Raw genomic sequence first — 15,147 nt, forward strand, 5'->3', positions numbered from 1 at the left:
CTTCTTGTAGGGACTATGAATTTTTTTTTTTTTTTTTGCCTCATCCCACCAATCCTACTCTCAGAGTCCACTGGGACATATTTGTCCCACTAATTCTACCACCTCTCCCCAGAGTCTAGTGAGACATATGTGTCCCAAATCACTTTTTATGAAAATGCATACTTTTCATACCAAAAACATCGATTCAGCACCACCTCATACAATGTCCTGTAAAAACAGTAATTTGTGGCACATGGTCTTTTTTTTTTTTTTTTTTTCAGTTTCAAACTGTTATACAGGCCTATGCCGACAAGCAGAACCTACCATCTGTGGGAGTGTAGCTTCCTGTTAAACCCCAGTGTCAGAAAAAGTATGTGGTACCTGTATGTACCACAAGTCATGAATTAAAATGTGGTTTTGCTGGTTAAAATTTTAAGATGACAGAAAATCTTTAACATGTGTAATAATAGAAAGTGCTTTAATGTAGACCATAACATAGTGGAATAAATGGAGGACTTGGTGTTAGAAGACAAGACCTATGTTTAAATTCAGCCTTTTCCCTCACTTATACTTACACGTTTATCAAACCCACATGTACTGATATACTGTGTTAACTCTGAGCTAAACGCAGGAGTTTTAGCAGTGAACAAGACAGAACAGACTCTCCCAAATGGAGCCAACAATCCCATTTACTTTTTGTGGCACTTAATCTATGTGGACTGTAGTTTTCCCATCTATAAAATGGGAATTGCAAAGCCCTCCTCCTAGATTATTGCGAAAATCAAATGAGATAACGTACGTAAAAGAATCAAACTAGTACGCAGAACATTATGAGCGGTCAGGACAAATTTGGTGAATGTGAAGTATGTGCAGTCACAACTGACTTCACTAGCCTGAGTTTTTGGTGAAAATAGCAAGACAACAAAATACTTTTGGTTGGAAAATAAATGACAGGTAGATATCAATACTAGTATGCTTACTGCATGAGAGAATATTGCTCCCAGCTAAGCGTCAGCCAAGACATATTATATTTGAGTGAATTTGTCAGCAATCATGTGAACAAAAGATAGTTTTGATATGTGAAACTGGCATATGTCATCACAAAAAAGCTCTTGGGATGTGTTTGGATTTGCTAGTTATTGCCAGGCTCACATCCTGGAATTCCCAGCTTTGAATCTATAAATGCAAGATGACAGGTTTTGTATTACATAATTTTGTTCAAATATTGACTAACCTAACTTTGGTTTTAAAATTTTTATTTTAAATGTATGTCAACAATCTTCGTTTATGATACTGTGCAAACAATTTTGAAGCAACTGCTTTTCATTGATTCGCTCAACTTCCAAAATTAAGTTGATAGTAAAGAGAGGTGAAATCAATAAGAAGGAGGTAAAGGGGAAGAGAGATTAGCTAACACTTATGTAGAATCTATTGAGAACAATAAAGATAATTGCTTTTTTATCAATATAACTCTTATATCTAATGATTTAAGTGGTATTTCAGTTTGAGAATCACTTGGTCAACTATTGAATTAGAGGTGATCCTACTATTGTGCTGTGATTGCTGCCATCATCTAATTAATTCCAATTCATGGCAACCCCATGTGTGCAGAGTAGAGCTGTGCTACACAGGGTTCTCAATGGTCGATTTTTCAGAAATAGATTGTCAGGCCTTTCTTCTGAGGTTCCTCATAGTAAAGAGGGATTGCATTTATTTTAGCCAAGGCTTTTTTGTTTGTTTGTTTTTAGTGCTTTTGGATTAAGCATGTGATTTTTTCTCTCTGGTTGTAAATCAAGCAACTAAGAAGATCAAGTGACAAGGTTTTAAGTTATTAGCTTCATCTTTAAAGCCAAAAATGCAATAAAAGGAACCAATAATTCAGTTCAACATACACCTTCTGAGCACTTTCAAATTGCAGAGAATTGTCCTTGGTGCTAAGTGGACATAAAGAAGAATCATGGCTGATCTTTGCCCTTACAGAACATACATTCCAGAAAGGGAGCTATGACACATGCACAGGTAATTATTAAATAATAGAGATGCTTTAGGGATAGAAGAGAGGAAATTTTTGGTTGGTAGGTGGGTATGGAATCTAGCCAGGAAGTTCCAATGACCACTGTGGCATTTAGATAAGCCTAGAAAAATGGTAAGATTTTGTGTGACAGGTGGAGAGGAAGACAGGGGATACCAAATGAAGAATCAGCATAAGTAAAATCACAATGATAGAAAGCTAGGAATCAGAACATGGTGTAGTTTGACCAGTTTACTCTGGCAGATACTGGGAAAAAAAAAATCTATATATGTACATGGGAACAGAATGTTGCCATGCTTTATTTATACAGGATGTTGGACTTTAGTCTAAGTAATGAAGAGTCACTAAAGTTTATATTTAAGATGAGAAATAGCATGGTTAGAGCTGTGCTTTAGAGAAATGACTCTGACAGTCTATTGGTCAAGGGTGAATGGAGAGAACAGTTAAGAGACTGCAACGGAAGGTGAGATGTAACAAAGGCCTTGGAGACTTTGGGACAAGATTGTGGCAAGAAGGAAGCAGTCCTTGGACAGTGAGATGGTGTAACTTGAAACCTGATGACAGAGGCACATAGGGAGGGAAACACACTTTGAGGTCTTACTCTATTCTAGATGCTGTATATACTAGCATTTGTAATTCTCACAAGAATCCTAGGAGGTACATAATACTATCCTCCTTAACTGAGACTAAGAGAGAGTAAATAACTTGCTACCAAGATTTGTCTGATTTGAAACTGCATGTTCTTCCTAATGTACCATGCTGCCTTCTTGAGTAAAATGAATAGGACTTGCTGGTGTAGTGTGGGGAAACAAGGGAGAAAAACAGGTAAGAGATGACTCTCTGGCTTTGGCCATGAGTGATTGAGAGGATGGAGGTGCCATCAGTAAAAATACAAAATCTTGTAGAAAGACCAGGTGTAGGAGGAGGGTGACAACATAGCTTTAGACACTGTGAGATTGAATCAACTCAAAAGTGTTCATACTCATTGCATCTAATTCCTGGAATCCCACTATCTCTTTTTCATTCATCAGATTAGGCTTTTCATTCTCACTGTTCCATCAAACTGCTTAGGTCAAGGTCACCAATGACTGACTCAGTTAAACCAATGGTCAATTCTCATTTTGACACAACCGTGCTCTGTCTCCTTCCTGATAATTTTTTTTTTCCACTTCTTTTCCAGGATGCTGTGCCCTCTTGTTTTTCCTTCTACCTCAAAGATTAATTTTAGTCTCCATTGCTATCCTTTCTCTTCTCTCCAAACTTGTAATATCATAGTGCCCAGGGATCAGTCCTTGGTCCTTTTGTCTTCTCTAAACTTATTCATCCTCTTGGCGATCTCATCCAGAGTCAAGACTTTAAATAACATCTATATACCACCAACTCTCACGTTTATATTTTCAGCCCAATATCGCTTCTGAATCCTAGACTCTTATAATCCAACATCCTAACCAACATCCTCACTTGAATATCTAACTGTTGTTGTTAGGTGCTGTTGAGTCGTTTCCGACTCTAAGCTATTCTCACAATCTTTGCTATGTTGGAACTCATTGTTGCAGACATTATGTCAATCCATCTCATTGAGGGTCTTCTTCTTTTTTGCTGACCCTTTAATTTACCAAGCATGTGTCCTTCTCCAGGGACTGGTGCCTCCTGATAACATGCCCAATGTAGATGAGATGAAGTCTTGCCATTCTCACTTCTAAGGAGCATTCTGGCTGTACTTCTTCCAAGACAAATTTATTTGTTCTACTGGCAGTCCATGGTATATTCAATATTTTTGGCCAATACCATAATTCAAATGCACCAATTCTTCAGTCTTACTTATTGGTTATCCAGCTTTCTCATGATATGAGGCGATTGAAAATACCATGGCTTGGGTAAGGCAAACCTTAGTCCTTAAAGTGGCATCTTTGCTTTTAAACACTTAAAGAGGTCTTTTGCAGCAGATTTTTCCCAATGCAATAAGTCATTTAATTTCTTGACTGCTGCTTCCATGGGCATTGATCATGGATCCAAGTAAAACGATATCCTTGACAACTTCGATATTTTCTCCATTTATCATGATGTTGCTTGTTTGTCCAGCTGTGAGGATTTTTGTTTTCTTTATGTTGACATGTAATCCATACTGAAGGCAGTAGTCTTTGCTCTTCCTCAGTAAGTGCTTCAAGTCCTCTTCACTTTCAGCAAGCAAGGTAGTGTCATCTGCATATCAAAGGTTGTTCATGAATCTTCCTCCAATCCTGATGCCACGTTCTTCTTTATATAGTCCAGTTTCTCGGATTATTTCCTCAGCATACAGATTGAATAAGTATGGTGAAAAGATACAACCCTGACACACCTTTCCCGATGTTAAACCATGCAGTATCCCCTTGTTCTATTTGAATGATTGCCTCTTGGTCTATGTACAGGTTTCACATGAGCACAATTAAGTGTTCTGGAATTCCCATTTTTCACAGTATCATCCATAGTTTATTATGATCCACACAGTCGAATGCCTTTGTGTAGTCAGTAAAACACAGGCAAACAGCTTTCTGGTATTAACTGCTTTCATCCCAGATCCATCCGACATCAGCATAGATATCCCTAGTTCCACATCCTCTCCTAAATTAGGCTTGAATTTCTGGCAGTTCCCTATCGATGTCCTTCTGCAACTGTTTTTGAATTATCTTCAGCAAAATTTTAATTGCGTGTGAAATCAATGATATTGCTTAATAATTTCCTCATTCCCTTGGATCACCTTTCTTTGGAAAGGGCACAAATATGGATCTCTTCCAGTCAGTTGGCCGGGTAGCAGTCTTCCAAATTTCTTGGCATACATGAGTGAGCTCTTCGAGCCCTGCATCCGTTTGTTGAAACATCTTAATTGGTATTCTGTCAATTCCTGAAGCCTTGTTTTTCACCAATGCCTTTAATGCAGCTTGGACTTCTTCCTTCCATACCATTAGTTCTTGATCATATGCGACCTCCTGAAATGGTTGAACATCGACCTATTCTTTTTGGTACAGTGAGTCTGTATGTTCTTTCCATCTTCTTTTGATGCTTCCTGCATTGTTCAATTTTTTGCCCATAGAATCCTTCAATATCGCAACTTGAGGCTTGAATTTTTTGTTCAGTTCTTTCAGCTTGAGAAACGGCGAGCTTGTTCTTCGGTTTTGGTTTTCTATCTCCGGGCCTTTGCATATTTCATTATAATACTTTATTTTGTCTTCTTGAGCTTCCCTGTGAAACCTCCTGTTCAGCTTTTTTACTTCATCATTTCTTCCTTTCGCTTTAGCTACTCTACATTCAAGAGCAAGTTTCAGAGTCTCTTCTGACAACCTCGCATTTAATAAGTCCATATCTGATCTCCTGATGTTCCCCATCAAATCTATTTTACCTGAAGCCTTCCTAATCTCAGTTGATGGTGACTGCAGACTCCCAGTTCCTCAGGCTAAACACAGGAAATACATTAGAAAATTCTGATGGCTCTATCTTCAAAATACATACAGAATTTGCCCACTCTCATCAACTTCACTACTACCACTCTTGTCCAAGCCACTATCATATGTTCCACAGATTACTACAAAAACTTCATAATTGGTCTCCCCAGTTCTATCTCTACCACATTATAGCCTATTCTCAACACAGTGGTCAGAGTGATCCTTTAAACATGTAAAATACATCATGCCACTCCTTTGCTCAAAAGTCTCCAATAGCTTCCCATTTCACAAACTGTAAAGTCCAAAGTCCTTAAGATGTTCCACAAGACCCTACATAATTTGACTTCTCATTTTCTCTTTGAACTTCTCTTCCACCACTCCCACTAATGCTCTCTCTTCTTCAGTCACAGTGAGCTCTTCGCTATTCCTTGAATATACCAGGTACACTTGTGTCCTAAGGTATTTACAGTGGCTATTCCTTTCTCTGAAATGCTCTTCCCCAGATATCTGCAGGGCTAACTTCCTCACTTTCTTTAAGACTTTGCACAAATATTTTCTATTCAGAGAGGCCAATGCTGACCACCCTATAGAAAACTGCAAACACCACTCCCACCACCAAACCTAGTAACCACGCCCCTGATCCCCTTTATCCTATTGTATTTTTTCTTCTTTTTATTTTTATTGTGGTGAAAATACTTTTCCTTTTTTTAATAGTACTTCTAACATAAAATCTATTTTTTTACTTTTTATGCTTATGGCTTCTTGTCTGTTTTCTGCCGCTACAAAATAACATCCATGAGGGAAGGTAACTTTATTTTACTCACTGATGTATCCCAAGCTCCTAGAACACTGCCTGACACATAGTAGGCACACAATAAATATTTATTTAATAAATGAGATGTTTAGCAAATAGAAAGAAATTTAATTCAAGAAACATATATTGAGTACCTACTATGATCGAGATTCTGAATAGATTGAAAATGCAGGCAATAAATCAGAGATACAGATTTCAGAGCCATAAATAAGTCTTATAGCTGAAATTGTGGGAATGAATGTTGTCACCAGGGGAAAATCTAGGAAGTCAAAAAGAAGGCAGCTAAAGACGAAACTTGAGTGTAAAGAAAAATACAAGAAAAAAATAAAGGCCAGCAAAGGATAAACAGATGGAGAGCTCAAAATCACGAGCATGCCACTTCAAAGAAGAAGAGGGAGAGGAAGAAAGACGAGGGGGAAGAAGAAGAGGGAGAGAGGAGGAGAAGGAAGAAGAAGATGTTTTTAGGAAGAAATGGGGTATTCAACAGGGTCAAGTGCTGCAAAGAGAAGAGAAGGAGTAAGAAATGGTACATGGATTTGATGACTATTTCAAAAGTTACCATGACCTTCAAGAGAGAAGTTATTAAAGCAATTATCTCATGAAAAGTTTTATGATTCCCAGTTATAAAAAGGGTGCAATGGAATCAAGAAAATATTTTGATGTACTAGTGGGAAAGCCAAACACACGTAAGAAAATTTTTATGGTATAAGCAATATTTATTAAATATTAATCAAAAATTTTGAATTATTTATATTTCATCGCAACTTCTTCATTTGTTGATCACTTAAGTAGTAGTAATAAACAGACAGCATTTGGACTTGAAAGTCCTGAGTTTGAGTCCAGGATCTGCCACTTCCTAGCTTGTGACTTCAGGCAACTTACATACTCTCTGAGCCTGTTTTCTACTTTATCATATAGGTTTAATAACATGTGCCTTATCCACCTCACAGGTTTGTTTATTGGGGGGGATGAATGGGATAACCTAAGAGAAGCAGTAAACAATAAACTTCTTCATTCCAGGCCAGGATTTTCTACAGGCAGCATCTTGTGTTAAGAGAACTAGTTCTTCTTCAGCTCAGCCGTGGCTTGGCCAGGGCATTAGGCATTTCTGATACCCACTGTCTCATTTGTAAAATAAAAATGACAATATCTGCCTTGTCTGTCTCATTTGACTGTTCTAGAAATCTAGTGAGATAGTGTAGGAACGTGCTTTGCAAACTGTAAAGTACTATACTTTTGTATGGAAATAGCTACATATTCTCTGTGTTTAAGACTCCGGAACAGTGGTTAAAAGGATACACAACACTTAAAAAGAGAATACAAATTAGAAAAAAATTTAAAAGTAAAATGAAATAAAATATAACTATGTAAACTGTAAGCTGAGGAAGGTTAGAAGTTAATTTAGTGAAATATAAAGTCGAATTCTATGAGTCGCTTTTTTCTGTAAAGCCAACCGTGTAATTAATTATTTTTCAGCTTTACTTTGTACAAATCAATGCCTAAAATAGTTTCATGAAGGAAGCTGTTTCTCTGAGACAGAAGATGTGTTCTGAGCTCATAAAACTAGTGTTTCTGGGATATAATATGAGAACGTCAGGGGATAAGGGCATTGGTATAAGTGTAATCTTTTGGACTATGGCCCCTTCCTTTTGAATGCAAATTCCATCAATCTAAATCAACAAATATGAGCACCCATTATATATAGGACTCTGTTCTCCTCTCCCTCTCTATACAAAATGCCTTTAACAATGGTTAGTGTCCGCTTCACACTTCGGAGATAATTATTCCCCCTTTGCTAAAACATGGTCTTCCTGATTCCAACAAAGCGCAGCACATTTAAGGGCAAATTACAATTGCCTAAGCAAATAGCATTAAGTACTAAATTTATCTAAATCTAAAACAACTGATGGGAAATAAATGCTTCTAGCTCTTAAAAAGCAGAATTCTCAATACCTCAGCAATGCATTTTAACCAATGAAAGTGTGCCAGAGAAGTGAGACAAAAATATATATCACCACAATTTTGGCATTTATTCCATACTAACTGCATTTTTTTGGAGCCCTGGTGGCACAGTGGTTAAGCACTTTGGCTGCTAATTAGAAGGTCAGCAGTTCGAACCCACCAGCCGCTCTGTGGGAGAAAGATGTGGCAGCCTGCTTCGGTAAGGATTTACAGCCCCGGAAACCCTATGGGGCAGTTCCACTCTGCGCTGTAGGATCACTATGAGTCGGAATTGACTCCATGGCGATGGGTTTGGTTTTGGTAATTGTGTTTTAGTCAGATTAAGTATGACAAGAAAATGACTCAAAGCTTCTAATATATTTGACTGTCTAAGAGATCACTAAGTCCCCTTAGGTTTGTGTCTTGCCTTTGATGAGTTAGTAACATTTTCCTTTAAAGAAGCCAGTTTGGCTTCTGGGGGTCCTAAGAAGAGGGCAAAGTCCTGTGAGAAAGTTCTGGGTCTTACAAGTAATTCCTTCTGACACCAGGGAAGCAACAAAGGCGAGTACACTGGCTGGGGGGGTACATTCGGGGAATGCCGAAAGTGAACCCAGCAGGAAAGATAGCCAGAGGCTCCAACATCAACTGGCCTCATTTAAGGCGGTCAAATCTGCCTGATCATATAACTCCCAACCAGCATCCCTCGCAGTTCACTTCTGTAACACACAAACATCACAGCAGAATTAATTCTCTGATGCTAGTCCCAGGCATCTCCCTAAATTCCAACATGCTGACCGTTTATATCTGCTTAGGTTCCCTGGATTTTTTTATTTTTTTAATTGTAGGCAACTGCTTTTTTCTTTTTCTTTTTCTTGTCTTTCAGGTGGTTGTTTTTTTCTCTGACCTCAGGGTTAATACCTGTCCTTTCCATTAAATGTGAAGTACATGGTCTCCACTGCATTTAATGTGAAAAATACAGTTGAGCTATCCATGGTTTAATTTCTAAGCTCTGCCTTAAAGGGTAGGTCTAAGTCAGTATTCCACTACCCGGCTGTAAGTGTCATACTGTGGTGGCTTGCATGTTGCTATGATGCAGGAAGCTGCACCACTGGCATTTCAAATACTGGCAGGGTCACCTAGAGTAGACAGGTTTCAGCTTAGTTTCCAGAGTCAGACAGAGTAGGAAGAAAGGCCTGGCACTCTACGTCCAAAAAGTAGCCAGTGAAAATCCTATGGATCACAACAGAAGATCGTCTGATATAGTTCTGGAAGATAAGCCTTTATGTTGGAAGGCCCTCAAAATACACAGTGGCCACAACAATGGACTCAAGTATGTCAAAGGCCATGAAGATGGCACAGGGCCTGGTAACATTTCTGTTCTGTTGTACGTGGAGTTGACATGAGTCGGAGCCAATTCAGTGGCAACTACAACAACAATAATTCAGTATACTGCTGTAACCTTTACAATTAAAAAAAAAAAAACTTTAAGCTCCATGAGGGCAGGGACCATGTCTACTCTGTTCACCATCGTACAGGTATCACATAGCAGAGTGTTGATAGACAGTGGCGCAACATTTACACTCTTTAGTCAGGCTGCCTGGTTCAAATAGTAAGTTTACCACTGTGAGCTGTGTAAACTTTGGACAACTTAAGAAATCTCTCTGGTGCTCAGCTTCCTCATTTTCAGAAGAGATAATGATAAGAGTATCCATCTCATAGAACTGTTGGAAATACTGAGATAATCCATGTAAAGCATTTATCACAGTGCCTATGATAAATTTGTACTAAATGTCAATAACATAACAAATGCTCAATATATGCTGGCTATTAAGTATTTTTAAAGGGGATGAATTGGGCTATTTGGTCTTCTTTGCTGCAAATACACTAGGTTTATACTGCAGCTATTCCTCTAAGTATACTAATTGCTTTATAACACTTTCAAGCCTGCTTCAGGTTGTGTTTTGGTACATACAGTTCAACTCTCTTTTCATTTATCTTTACTAAATTGAAGAATCCAGAACTTTGGCACGTACTACTCTCCTGGTGACTGCTTTGCTATTTTTTTACGGTTTTATAATGTATGATGTGTCAGGAAGATAAAGTTTATACTCATGACACTGATTCATGACTTATCTTTATTTTGTGCAGTTTTCCATTTCTTCTGGACTGTTTTAAGTAGTACCTGTGTTAAAAACTGCCTTTTTCCTCTTGTGTAAAACTGAATTTACATTTTAGGATTTTTTTTATGTCATAGGTATTACATTTTAGCTTTTCTTTTTTTTCCATTTTCTAAGCTTGCTTCAATGATCAACTCTCTTGTGAGTAGCAGTAAGTGCCTTGAAGAGGTATTTTCTTGTCCTTTGGCTTTCTCCTTTCCAGATTTGGTCTTAAGAGGTTGCTTTCTTGTCTTAGTGCTTGCACAATTCTGCCCTTTTAACACTATTGCCTGATCTGATCTCATAGCGTTTATTTTTTTAAGGTTTTCTGAGTCACTTCAACATTTGTAGCTAAATGAATTAATCTTTGCTATTTTTCTCTATATCTGATTAAATTCAAGGATTTTCATGAGAGAACAAATCTGTTTACATTGTTGCCAATAAACTAGATCATGAGATATCCTTGGTTCGCTTGTCTTTTCACTATATTTCCTACTGTTATTACTCTTTTTTTATTCTCTACATAGTATTTTTTAATTAAACATTTTTATTATGGTAAATATATGTACATATATATGTCTATATATTATGTGCTGTTATTAGGTGCCATCAAGTCAAATTCCGACTCACAGTGACCCAGTGTGACAGAGTAGAACTACCCCATAGGTTTCCAAGCTGAGCTCTTTAAGAGAGCAAATCGTCAGGTCTTATGGAGCAGCTGATGGGTTTGAACTGCCAACTTTTCAGTTAGCAGCCAAGCACTTAAACACTGTACCACTCGTGCTCTCTCTATATATATATATACGTATATAAAACAAAACATTTGCCATTTCAATATCTTTTCCATGTACAATTCAGTGACATTAATTATGTTCATCATGTCATGCTCTATATAGCATTTTAAACAGAGAGAGAAAACCAAAAAACCAAACCAAACCTGTTGTGGTCAAGTGGATTCCGACTCCGAGCAACCCTACTGGACAGAGTAGAACTGCCCCATAGAGTTTCCAAGGAGCGCCTGGTGGATTCAAACTGCTGACCTTTTGGTTAGCAGCTATAGCTGTTAACCACTACACCGCCAGGGTTTTCAAAATAGAAAACTTGTGGTTAAATTTAAATAAATTCTTGTTTTCATCATTTTGGAAATCCGAATGATAGAAACCAAAGAGACTCTAACAATCTAGCAGAGCATCACAATCCAGTTATGTCCAGTCTGGGTGCCCCATACCTAGGAGGCATTCCCAGATCCTTGAGTTCTTCAACTCTGGGCATGTAAATATCTACCTTCCTGGGCCTTGGTTTCATTTTCTTTGAGAAAGGTCAAATAAGTGAGCTCTAAGTTTTTTGCAAATGCAAAATTTGTCTTAAATACATGCAAAAAACATAACCATTTTTATTGCTGTGGCTCTTAAAAGAAGTTTTATATGCAGTCGTCCCTCGGTATCTGAGGGGAATTGATTCCAGGATCCCCCATGGATACCAAAATCCTCAGCTGCTCAAGTCCCTTATATAAAATGGTGTCTTATGTGCATGTAACCTACGAATATCTCCCCTATACTCTAGATTACTTATAATATCTAACATAATATAAACGCTGTGTAAAGAGTTGTTATACAGTACCGTATTGTTTAGGGAATAATGACAAGACAAGAGGTGAACAATGCTCAAACAATGAGTGCTGGAGAGAGACTGAGATCTGTGAAATGGTGGGAGGCTACAGCAGGGTATGCCTACATATTACTTCATTCCCGTATATTCAGGCTCTGCACAGGAAAAATTCAAGTTTTGCTTTTTGGAAATTTTCTTTTTTTTCCCAAATACTTTTGATCTGCAGTTGTTTGACTGCATAGATGTGGAACCTGAAGATATGGAGGGCCAACCGAATAAATAGAGAGAGAGAGAAAGTAATACAAGAGAATACACTTTAACCAGTGATTTTTCTGTTGAAAAAATTAGTTGATAAATGTACTTCCTTGAAAAAAAATCCCTCTCCCTAATATTAGATAATCATTTAAACATACTTTGTTAGATGGTTGATGTTTTAAAACTAATGAAGTATTGGCACTTCAGTAAGTAACAGCATCTTTTATCCATTAATGAGGGTTCAAATTTTATAATGTATTAAAAATCAACCCAAATGCCTATATTGTATCATAAAGAGAAAATTTTACTAGCCAAGCCTCTGTACCTTGAACGTGGTTTTGCCATGACCTTGCTCTTGGTTCTTTCTTTTCTATTAATCCAGCAATGCCCTTGTACTGTCTATTATTAGCTACATATGGGAGGAGAAGTGACGAAAGTGACAGCTCCTTTGAGACCCAGGAGGAGGTGGGGAAACTGGGAAATACAGGTATTTGGTATCACTATCATAAATAACAAATTCTCCTGCTCTCTTGGTGTCTCTCCAGCAGTTTTGACTGTGAAATGGGGAGCTGTCCATTTTACCTGAAGTGATAGAAAGTTGCCCATTCATTTGAAAAAAAAAAATTGTTTTGACTAAAATAGGATTCTTGTTCTTATAAAAGGAGATGTAAAAAATGTGCATAAATAAACTTATTCTATTGTTTCACTTGAACACAAAAGTCTACTGGACTACAGAGTGTGTTCTGCTAAAACAGCAGCAGTTTTGTTTGTTTGTTTTAGTTAAAAATAAGGTTCTATATAATGGCATTTCCCTCTTTTATTATCCCCAAAAGAGGTTTTAGAAAAGTATTCTCATATCTTCACCCTTAAAAGCAGTCCCACATCCTCCAGTTTTAACATTTTACTCTTCATTTCAAGTTCTAAGCCAGAATTCAGGTAACCATGTAATTGCCCCCTCTTCCCCTTGCACATCCAAGTGAGAGCTAGGAGAGAAGGTGTGTAAGGAGACTTGGGCCCTCATCTTGATTCCTGAAACAACCACGTGGCCATGGGAAAGTCACTTAACCTCCCTGTTTCTCAGTTTCCACATCTTCAAAATGAGAGAATTGGACTTGACCCTCTCTCTATCTATAAACAGTCATAGCAGTAAAAAAAAAAAAAAAAATTCAATAGCAGATTCATGTAAAACACCTCATTACAGATTCAATCAAGTCAGTCTGTTAGTTTAACATTAGGAAGAATTTCTCTGATCAAACTGGGGGAGGGAAGGGGAGATTGACTGGACACCTAAGAGAAAAGAAAAAACTCAGTGACTGCATTTACTTTCAAGGGAGTCTATTTACACTGGGATGTGGAACTAACTGAGATGGGCAAGATGTGATTAGCTGTCTTTGTATCTCATTGATGGTAGGTTTGAGTGCTGGGACACTGCCAAGGTCAGATCCCCATCACTGGCCCCATCATGCCTTATGAATGTTAGGGCAGAGGTTAAGCTTCAGTCTCGGAGGCCCCAAGCGTGTACCCCATGCTACTGCATCACCTTCTGTGCCTTGCAACTGTTCTACTCACTGAAGGAACCCACAGGATTATTTCACTAACTTAATACAGTCTCACCAGTTCAAATGCAAACACCCCAGGGTGGGACCATATTCATCCTTCTCCTCAATGCAAATGAACTTTTCAAGACCTTTTCCTAAGATAAAATTTTGATGGGGAAAGAGAAGAAACCTGTGAGTAATTCATTATTCAGGGATTAAAAAGTGAGTAACCAAAAGGGTGGAATGCAAAGCCAAAGTGCCCCTGAACCAGATTTTTCCGCCTAGAGCAGCTATAAGCAGGTACTATGGCGGTCTCTAGGTCCTGTTCAGCAAAGGATAAGAACAGTCTAAAACTTGGCTTGGAGAATAGTGAGAATCCACCTTTAAGAGAAGAAAGTTGGTAATAAGTCTGGGCAAAAATAAATAAATAAAAAATATTGAGAAGCTAAAACCTCATACGCATGTGAAAGCTGAACAATGAATAAGGAACACCAAAGAAGAATTGATGCCTTTGAATTATGATGTTGGCGAAGAATACTGACTATATCATGGACTGCCAGAAGACTGAATAAATCTGTCTTGGAAGAAGTACAGCCAGAATGCTCCTTAGAAGCAAGGATGGCGAGACTTCGTCTTACATACTTCGGACATGTTATCAGGAGGGACCAATCTCTGGAGAAGGATATCATGCTTGATAAAGTAGAGGGTCAGTGAAAAAGAGGAAGACCCTTAACAAGATGGACTGACACAGTGGCTGCAACAATGGGCTGAAGCATAACAATGATCGTGAGGATGGCACAGGACCAGGCAGTATTTTGCTCTGTTGCACATAGGGTCCTTTGAGTCAGAACTGACTCAATGGCACCTAACAACAACAAAACCTCATTATTTGTTATCATCAGGGAATACAGGTGGGAAGTTACCAAATAACTCAAGTCTCTCTCTTAAATTCCAATACATCTCTTGGTTTTAATAATTTTACTATGCCTGGGGTCAGCACACCTTGGCTCAAAATTCTCCTCTGTCACCCATGAATGGGATCAAAGAGTCCCAAGACTCTCACTTTCTGGGATTACCCTTTCTTTTATTATCTAAATAAAAATGACCCAAGTCCTGATTCCACACTCTGAAAGAAGACTACCCATTGCTGTCAAGTCAATTCTGACTCATAGTGGCTCTACAGGACAGAGTAGAACTGCCCCATAGGGTTTCCAAGACTGTAAATCTTTATAGGAGTGACTACCACATCTTTCTCCCACGGAGTGGCTGGTGGGTTTGAACCACTGACCTTTTGGTTAACAGCTGTCTTAGTCATCTAGTGCTGCTATCACAGAAATACCACAAGTGGATGGCTTCAACAAAGAGAAATTTATTTTCTCACAATCTAGTAGGCTAGAAGTCCAAA

Source organism: Trichechus manatus, unplaced genomic scaffold (genome assembly GCF_000243295.1).
Source record: "Trichechus manatus latirostris isolate Lorelei unplaced genomic scaffold, TriManLat1.0 scaffold00032, whole genome shotgun sequence".
NCBI lineage: Eukaryota > Metazoa > Chordata > Mammalia > Sirenia > Trichechidae > Trichechus > Trichechus manatus.